At 39.8% G+C, this 8,583-nt stretch overlaps 1 pseudogene; it reads left to right on the top strand.

Annotated features, from left to right (window-relative positions):
- The first annotated feature begins 7,544 nt into the window (after window positions 1–7,544).
- On the top strand, window positions 7,545–7,663 carry LOC111746337 (annotated as a pseudogene).
- The last annotated feature ends 920 nt before the right edge of the window (window positions 7,664–8,583 follow it).

The following is an 8,583-nucleotide window of genomic DNA, read 5'->3' as shown; positions in this document are numbered from 1 at the left end:
CTGATCTCATTGATAACCCATTCACTGTTTAATAGCATGTTCTTTAGCCTCCATGTGCTTGTCTATTTTCCAGTTTTTTTGTTTTTGTTTTTGTTTTTTGTAGTTGATTTCTAGTTTCAATCCACTGTGATCGGAGAAGACGGTTGACATAATTTTAATCCTCTTAAATTCATTGAGACTTGGTTTGTATACTAACATGTGGTCTATCCTGGAAAATTTTCCATGTACACTTTAGAAAAATGTATATTTTGCTCCTTTTGGGTGAAATGCTCTAAAAATAGCTATCAAATCCATATGGTTCAGTATGTCTTTTATGCCCACTGTTTCCTTGTTGAGATTTTTAATTATTTTTATTTTTTATCTGGAAGATCTATCCATTGGTGTCAAAGGGATGTTAAAGTCTCCTACTATGAGTGTATTACTGTTGAGCTCTCCTTTTATTTCAGTCATTAATTTATGTATATAGGTGCTGCTCCGTTGGGGTGTATATGTTTACTATGGTTATGTCCTCTTGATTTATCAATCCCTTTATCATTATGTAATGCCCTTCTTTGCCTCTATTATAGCCTTTGTTTTAAAATCTATTTTGTGTGCTCTAAGTATCGCTACCCCATCTTTTTTTTTTTTTTTTTACTTCCATTTGCGTGAAGTTTTTTCTTTCTCTTTACTTTCAGTCTGTGTCATTTGATCTGAAGTGGGTCTCATGCAGACAGCATAGGCATGGGTCTTGTTTTCTTATTTATTCAGCTCCCCTATGTCTTTTGATTGGAGCATTTAATCCATTTACATTTAAAGTGATTATTGATAGGTACGTACATAGTTACTGCCGTTTTATTATTTGTATTTCTTTTTTCTTTTTTTTCCTTTTTATCTCTCTCTCTTTTTTTTTTTCTTTATAGAAGTCCCTTTAACATTTCTTGTAATACTGGTTTGTTAGTAATGAATTCCTTAAGCTTTTCCCCATCTGGGAAACCCTTTATTTCACCTTCCATTTACATTGAAAGCCTTGCTGGGTAGAGTATGCATGTTTGTAGATTCTTGTTTTTCATAACTTGAATATTTCTTGCCAGACCCTTCTGGCCTGCCAAGTTTCCATCGAAAAATCAGCAGACATTTTTATGCGGATACCCTTGTAAGAACTAGCTGCCTTTCTCTTGCTGCTTTTAAGATTCTCTCTTTGTCTTTGAGCTTTGGTATTTTAAAGATGATGTGTCTTGTTGTGGGTCCGTTTGCATTCCTCTTGTTTGGGACTCTTTGTGCTCCTTGAACTTGTGCGTCTAATTCCTTTGTCAGGTTAGGGAAGTTCTCTGTCATTATTTCTTCAAATAGATTCTCAATCCCTTGTTCTCTCTCTTCTCCCTCAGGTTTTCCCAGAGGTCTTTTAATCTATCCTCATTGTTTTTTAATTCTTTTTTTGTTTGTTTGTTTGTTTTGTTTTTGTTTTTGTCGTTCTGGTTGGATATATTCTGCTACTTTGTCTTCCAGTTTGCTGATTCAATCTTCTGCTTGTCCAGTCTAATGTTGAATCCTTCTAATGTAGTCTTCCTTTTAGTTATTGTATTCTTCATTTCTGTCTGGTTCTTTTTCATGGTTTCTATGTCCTTTTTTATGCTTACAGTCTCTCTGTCAAGGTTCTCATTGTTCTCATCCATTCTCCTCCGAACTTCATTGAGCATCCTTATAACCATTATTTTGAACTCAGCCTCTGGTAGGTTGCTTGCCTCCATTTCATTTAGCTTATTTTCTGGAGTCTCCTGTTGTTTCATTTGTGGCATGTTTCTTTGTTTCTCTCTTATTTTATTAGCCTCTCTGTGTTCATTTCAATGTGTCAGGAATATTTGTTTCATCTCTCAACCTTGATCAGGCGGCCTTATGTGGAAGGTGTCCTGTGTGACCCAGTGGCACACTTTCCCTGATCCCCTATGCTGGGGGCTCTGATCATGATCTCTGTGTGGAGTGTGTCTGATCTTATGTGGTCACTAAGTCTTTATCGTTGTTAGTTAATCAGTGGATGGGATTAACGCTGAGGCTTACTAATTGTGGGAATTGGCTGCACCCACAGGGTAAGGGTTGCTGTGTTGGGGGCTGACCTCACTGAATGAGATTTGCCCTAGCAGGCTTGTGTACTGGTTGCAACCGCTCTTTGTGTGTACCACTAATGAGGCTAGTCAGGAGTTGCTCTGTTGTGGTCTGGTGCCAACCTCCAGATGTGTTGGTTTTATGGCCCCTTGGGTGGCCAAGATCAGCTACTGCTTTTGATTGCTCAGGGCTACCCGGTGAGAACTAGAAAGCGAGCTGCTGATGGTTGTTGCCTATGCTAGGTCTATAGGTAATTGGAAGAGACAATACTGTAGGCAGCACTCGGTTATCTCCCGTCCCTGACCTATGGCAGTTTAGCAGTGGGACCAGTACTCCTCAAGACCTGGCACTGCCTGTCAGTTGCCCATAAGTCTCTGAAACTGGAAGAGCCTCCAGGTGATGTGTGTTGGGTGGTGCAGTGACCCAGGTAGTCTTCAAAGTTTATTGAGTAAATTTCTCCCTGCCACTGCAGTGTCCATTTACATGCCAGCGTTGTCTCTGTGGCCCCTGTACAAGTTTCCAGTCATAGCAAGGTTAGCTGCTGCCCACCTCTGGTCTGAATGAGTCCCTCCAGGGTAGGAGCAGCTGCTGATCAACATGTGGCTGGCACTTTGTGTATTGGTTGGAGCAGGAGCTCAGGGAGTCAAGGTCCATCAGGCCAATGGCCAGAGTTTTCTGTAATTTCTGTATCTGCACGTTTCCACAGTAGTCACAGACCACATGGAAAAAAGCTGCTATCTGGGGCAGTCCCAGAGACCTCTGCAGTCTTCTCAAGAGATATTACATCTCGCATAGGCAGCAGAGGTCTGCCTGTCACTGATTTCCATACAGTGCCTATCTTGTGCTAGCCAGGTTTTTGCCTGTGTGGATTGAGAGACATGGTGGCGGAGGAGCTGGGTAGTGGAGGAGGTTCACTGTCAAAGGTTAAAGGGCCGCCTGGGGCAATCCGTGGGTTGGGCAGGTTAGGGTCTTGGGAGACTATGGCAATTAGATCAATACAGTCTCAATCTTGCTGCTACTTCAGAACCATTCATTCATTTCCACAGAAGTCTTAGAGCACAGCAAAACCAGCTGCTGTCTGGAACTGGCCCACAGATCCCCAGGATCCTCCCAAGTTCATGTTGGCAGCAGTGATCTGCCTGATACTATCTCAAAAATGTGCATTCACAGTGCTGACTGCTAGCTAGGAATGTTTGACCCTGAATAGGTGCAGGGTGTGGCAGTCATCCAGCAAGAAAAGCCCTGTGAATTCTTCAGGTTGGGTGGAGGGTTGATCTCCTCAGGCCAGCACTTCCTAATGGCCCTGTGGGAGGGGTCTGCACAGTCAAGCTGGCGAGGTCTGTAGATTGCCCTGTAGATTGCCGGTAGGGTGGCCTGACTAAGGCACAATGGTGGCTACCCTTCCAGCCCACTTTCTGGAGCCAGGTAATGCAGACTTTCACTATGAATCCCACAGGAGCCTCTGACCCACTGTCGGTGTCCCAGGTAAGTGTCTGCAGGTCGGAAAGCCTGAACGCGGGCCTTTCAAAGGGGTGCCTAGAATTTCAGTCTCCTGTCTCACCCAGACCACCAGAATCCCTTTGAAGAGGAATTTTCAACCAAAAGGCTAACCTTATAATCAGCTCTTTGTTCTGCTTCTGTAGACATGCTTGCTGCATAGGCCTAAGGGCAGAGTGATCTTGAGATCAACTGAGAATTCACCCTCCCCTTTGATTGTTCTGTCTAGATAACAGATGTATTGCCTAAATTCCTGTCTGAAAAGCTCATGCTCTGTAACGGCCCATAGCCCATAGCAACTCCCTCAGTCTGTAACCCTCTGAGGACAAATTAACCAATCGGCCCATGCCAACTAAGCCTCATAAAAGCAAAGTTGCATCTGAGCTCGGGGCCCAGATCTTCAGAGGGCTAGCTCTTCTGGGAAAAACGGTGTAATAAATCTGAGTTCTCTAACTCTCCGAGCGGTACTTGGTTTCTCGCTGGTCTGGTTTCGCAACGTTTCTGCTACACCCTCTGGCTTTTACAGTCAGAGTTATTGGAAACTTCTCTTCCCTGGGTTGAAACCCTGGTCTTCAGAAACCCCCAAATGAGGCCAGGAACCTCTCTTTCAGGGGAGCCTCTGTAGCCTTGCTCTCCGTCTTAGTGATCCTCCGTCACCAGCAGGTGTAGGTCCAGCTTGATTAGCGATTTTGCTCCTCCTACCGGCTTCGATGTGGCTCCTTCTTTATATTATCAGATGTAGGTATTATGATCAGCTGGACTTCAGGTGATTCTCCATGTTGATTATGTTATAATTTGGTTATAATTTCAATGTGGACCTGGGAGGCGGCCCACCCTGCTTTTACCTAGTCTGCCATGTTCCCTATTCTGAATTCTTGATAAGTGTTTGTTTCTTGGTTCTGAATGTCTGATGAGGCCTCCTCCCATTTTTTTTTTACCTTAATATCCCCACAACCATACCAATTGACTCCTATAGGATATAGTGGAAAACCAATTCTATCCTGAATCAGTAGATAATGAAGGTTCTCTAGCCCATCACTCACCTGTGAGTGATCTTTCTGCTAGTCCAGCTTAAACCTGACACCTCTGTTCTGAAAACAGGCTTCTGCTGTTTCCTTGAGTCCCTGTCTTATTAATATGACTAATATGTAGATCTCTATAGAACTGGACCCTCTTTTTCTTACCAGTAATTCCCATCCCTGAGATTTTCCTGCCGTCCTTGAACTTTAGCTCATAGCTAGAACCTCCCCACACTGTGGTACATATCTTGGAATGCTGCCCGCCTCCTAGAGTCTTTGATCTTTCAATATAATTTACATTATTGTGCTTCGATCATATGTTGGTTTATCTCATTATTTCATGTTGGAATAGCCTCCCCATTTTTTATGTCTGTCTGTCTGTCTGTCTGTCTGTCTGTCTGTATGTATGTATGTATGTATGTATGATGTATGTATGTATCTATCTAATCATCTATCTATCTATCTATCTATCTATCTATTGTCAATGTAAGAAATGTACAAACCCGTAGAGAAATTAAATGAGTTTATTTGATTCAAATTGATGACAATTGTTGGGAAGAGAAATCTCAAATGATTAAGAAAATGCTCCAGAGAATGAGTTATGTAGCTTATTTTATACATAAGGTATCAAAGGAGGAGACATAAAGAGGGTTCATTGGTGGTAGATCAAGAGGGCAATAGAAAGCAAAGTGGAGAAATCTCTGGGATTGGATAAAAAGTAAAATAGTGAGACTCATACTTCTTTTACATTGGTGGGTACAGGAAAGTTAATAATTAACATTAACAGCACGTAGAGATGATTTGCGGGGGACAAGATAACCATGAGGGTTTCTGTGGTCTCTTGGTGCAGTGAGTTGTGCCCTGAGGGGCCTAGAAAAAAGGGATTACTCTGACATTCCAAGAGTATGTTATCTTAGATGCAAAAAGACAATAAACAAGCTTACTTAAAGTAAAGATTGACCTTTGTCAAGAAAGCTACAGGCCCAGGATGTGATGACCCGCCACGACCTGCTTTTAGTTAGAAATTTTTATCTTCAAACCATCTTATGTGGTTACTTTCAGTCTCTGAGTTTATAAGGCCTGCCATGTTGGCCTTCCCTGAGCTTGTCAGGTTTAGTATGTGGCTTTATTTTTTGTCTACACTATTATCTATCTATTATCTATCTATCTAACTATCTATCTATCTATCTATCATCATCATCATCATCATCATCATCAATCATCATCCATCATCTCTATCTCACTCTTTTCATTAATGGTTACTTCTCAGGTCAGACGATGCTGTATTCTGTAGTTATAGATCTGTCTGGAGGTCTGGCAGAACCTGAAGCTGGCTAAGCCACATGAAGGTCTAGGTAGCCCACAGTTTGTCCTAAACTACTATAATGACCTGAGCCATGCTTGGCTCTTATGAAAAATGACACTGCAATTATTGTGTTGTACTAATAATATATATTAATTGGCACATTTTGGTAGGAAAACAAACTACTACTCGAATCATGCTATCATTTTCATTTTTCTGAGAAAACAGTTGAACCTAGCCTAAACTATCCCTTTCTCATGTTGGTTTTATTTTGTGCATATTGAATATATCCAGTAATGTCCATCATCTTGCTCACATGAAAATAAAGAGTGGCCGAGTAACCAAATTGGAAGTGAATTAAACAGTCCCAACTGTGGTTATAAATACAATATTGGGCTTCCTGTGATTCTCCTCTCTCCTTACCTTTTAATTAGGCTGAATTTAAATTTGCCATATTTACTAGGAATCCAATTTAAAAAGCAAACACTATGCTTATTGAATTTTACTGTCATATTGTTACCGTTGGGGGTGATTTGAACTTTGGTGTTGCCTCAGTGGCAGAGGGCGTGGGTTGAAGGGAGATAATGGCACAGAAGTGTAAGTAGCATTTTTCCTTGGTTCTTCCACATTGACACAGTGAAGAATCATAGGGCAGTGAGATTTTTAAAAGATTTATTAAAAGTATATTTTAGAAAGATAAAACACGCTCCAAGGAGGCACAGGGTTTTAGCAAAGAGAGCTATAACAACAACCCAGAAGTGGGAATCTCTAAATTATATTTGTCCCTGATGAGTGGTTCCAAAGGCATTCTTAGGTGATGGGCAAGTGAGGTCATTTTGATTGATGTTTGGCTACTGTATAACACTTTGCCTAGTGCAATGCATTTATCCAGAATTCTACTATCATTAGGGTGTTCTTTGGGCACTCTCTGGGCTAGGTCCCTATTCCTTTGTTCCCCTGTCACTCATTTTTGACTAGCTACCTAACAATATTGAATAGTTTCAGTTACTATCTTTTCACTGTTTAAATCACAATGTATCATCACTCCATTTGCTTGTAAATCTTTTACATTATTTTGGTTTTTGACTACCTACAAAATTAGAATGTCTTTCTTTTTTAAAAAAATTAAAATATTCCTTTCTTGTACAGCAATGTTGCTTTTATTTAACAATCAAAATATGAATGAACTGAGACTGAACAACTGAGCAAAGTTGCTGCTACGCTCAAGACATTTTAAAAGTTTATAGACAGAAATAAAGGTCTTCATAATGAAAAAGGTATGCAAATGTGATTAGCTCTCTTTAAAAAGGTTGCTGAAACCCAGAATATCAGCACACAAAGATCTTGCCTGTAGCAAGTCATCTACATTGTTAATTACCAAGATCACTCTGGAAACTGAGCCATGATATCAATGAGATCAATGAGCTTTGTGAGTTGTTAAATACTCAGCAAATACCTCTTTACTTTAAATATAATCTTTGAGATTGATTTAAATAGTATACCAAAGTGCACAGTTAAGTGTGAGTCTATTGTACTGGAAAATATTAGTAAATATAACATAAATTTTCATATTTTTAAAAATCTTTTTTGGCTTTTTAAATTCACAAATAATTGCAGAACATGATACTGATTAAAAAAAAAAAATAGTCTACGGCCTTGCCACCCTGAACAAGCCTGATCCTGTCTCATCTTGGAAGCTAAGCAGGGTCGGGCCTGGTTAGTACTTTGATGGGAGACCACCTAGGAAGACCAGGTGCTGTAGGCGTAAAAAATAAAAAAAAAAATAAATAAAAGATTGTAAGCTGACAAGGTTTTTGGAATCTGTGAGGTCAACCAAGGGTTGCCTCATCTGAAAAAAAAAAAAAGATATCAAAACGTAAATCTTCAAATTCTTTCTTTTGAAAATGACCAAAGATCTTGAAGGGAATCAATCAGAATACACCACTCAAAATATGCAACTTTGACAAATGAATTATTTTGAGCTGAAGGCAATTGAGAAATAGCAGATGCAAGACGAGTCCTCTGCCTTCCTCCAATCTGCCTAAAAGCAGGGTATAAATTTTCCATGAGAAAGGTACCCTTTTTGTATCCCAAAGAGGAGAGCGACTCATCACCAGACTTTATTAAAATAACCATCATCTATCAGTTACCCCATATGTCTCTTAGCTACTTTCCCTCATTTTATCACCCTCCAGAAGCCCTCTTTCTTTTTGTCCAATCGCTTCTCCACAATTCATTTTCCTTTGTTAAAATGGCATATAATCTCTTGAGTATAATTGCTTCATTAGATTTTCATTTCTTTTCTGTAAAGCCGCCATGTGCAAAAAAAAAATTATATATATTTTATTATGTTAATCTGTTTTTTATCACTTTAATTTGCAGGCCTAAGCCACTGAACCTAAGAGGGAAGAGGAGAAGTTTTTGCTCTCCTATAATATGCAATGAGAAGTTTCATATTTCTATAAGAAAGGGGGGAAAGGCAATATTATCAGTCTCTGGTCATCTTCAGTACCTAAAGAGTCAAATTTTCTCAAATAAATCACTAGCACCATTACTTATCCCCTGTCCCCTTGAAAATATTTAGTTGATAACAGAGTCAATATATGAAACTGAATGATATAATTCTGTTCTATGTATTTGTAACTATGCGTACATTCTTAATATATCATCCTACTTATGTACTCT

Source organism: Pteropus vampyrus, unplaced genomic scaffold, assembly GCF_000151845.1.
Source record: "Pteropus vampyrus isolate Shadow unplaced genomic scaffold, Pvam_2.0 Scaffold184, whole genome shotgun sequence".
Taxonomy (NCBI): domain Eukaryota; kingdom Metazoa; phylum Chordata; class Mammalia; order Chiroptera; family Pteropodidae; genus Pteropus; species Pteropus vampyrus.
The sequence above is the reverse complement of the archived record's forward strand: the minus strand, read 5'-3'. Positions and strand labels throughout refer to the sequence as shown.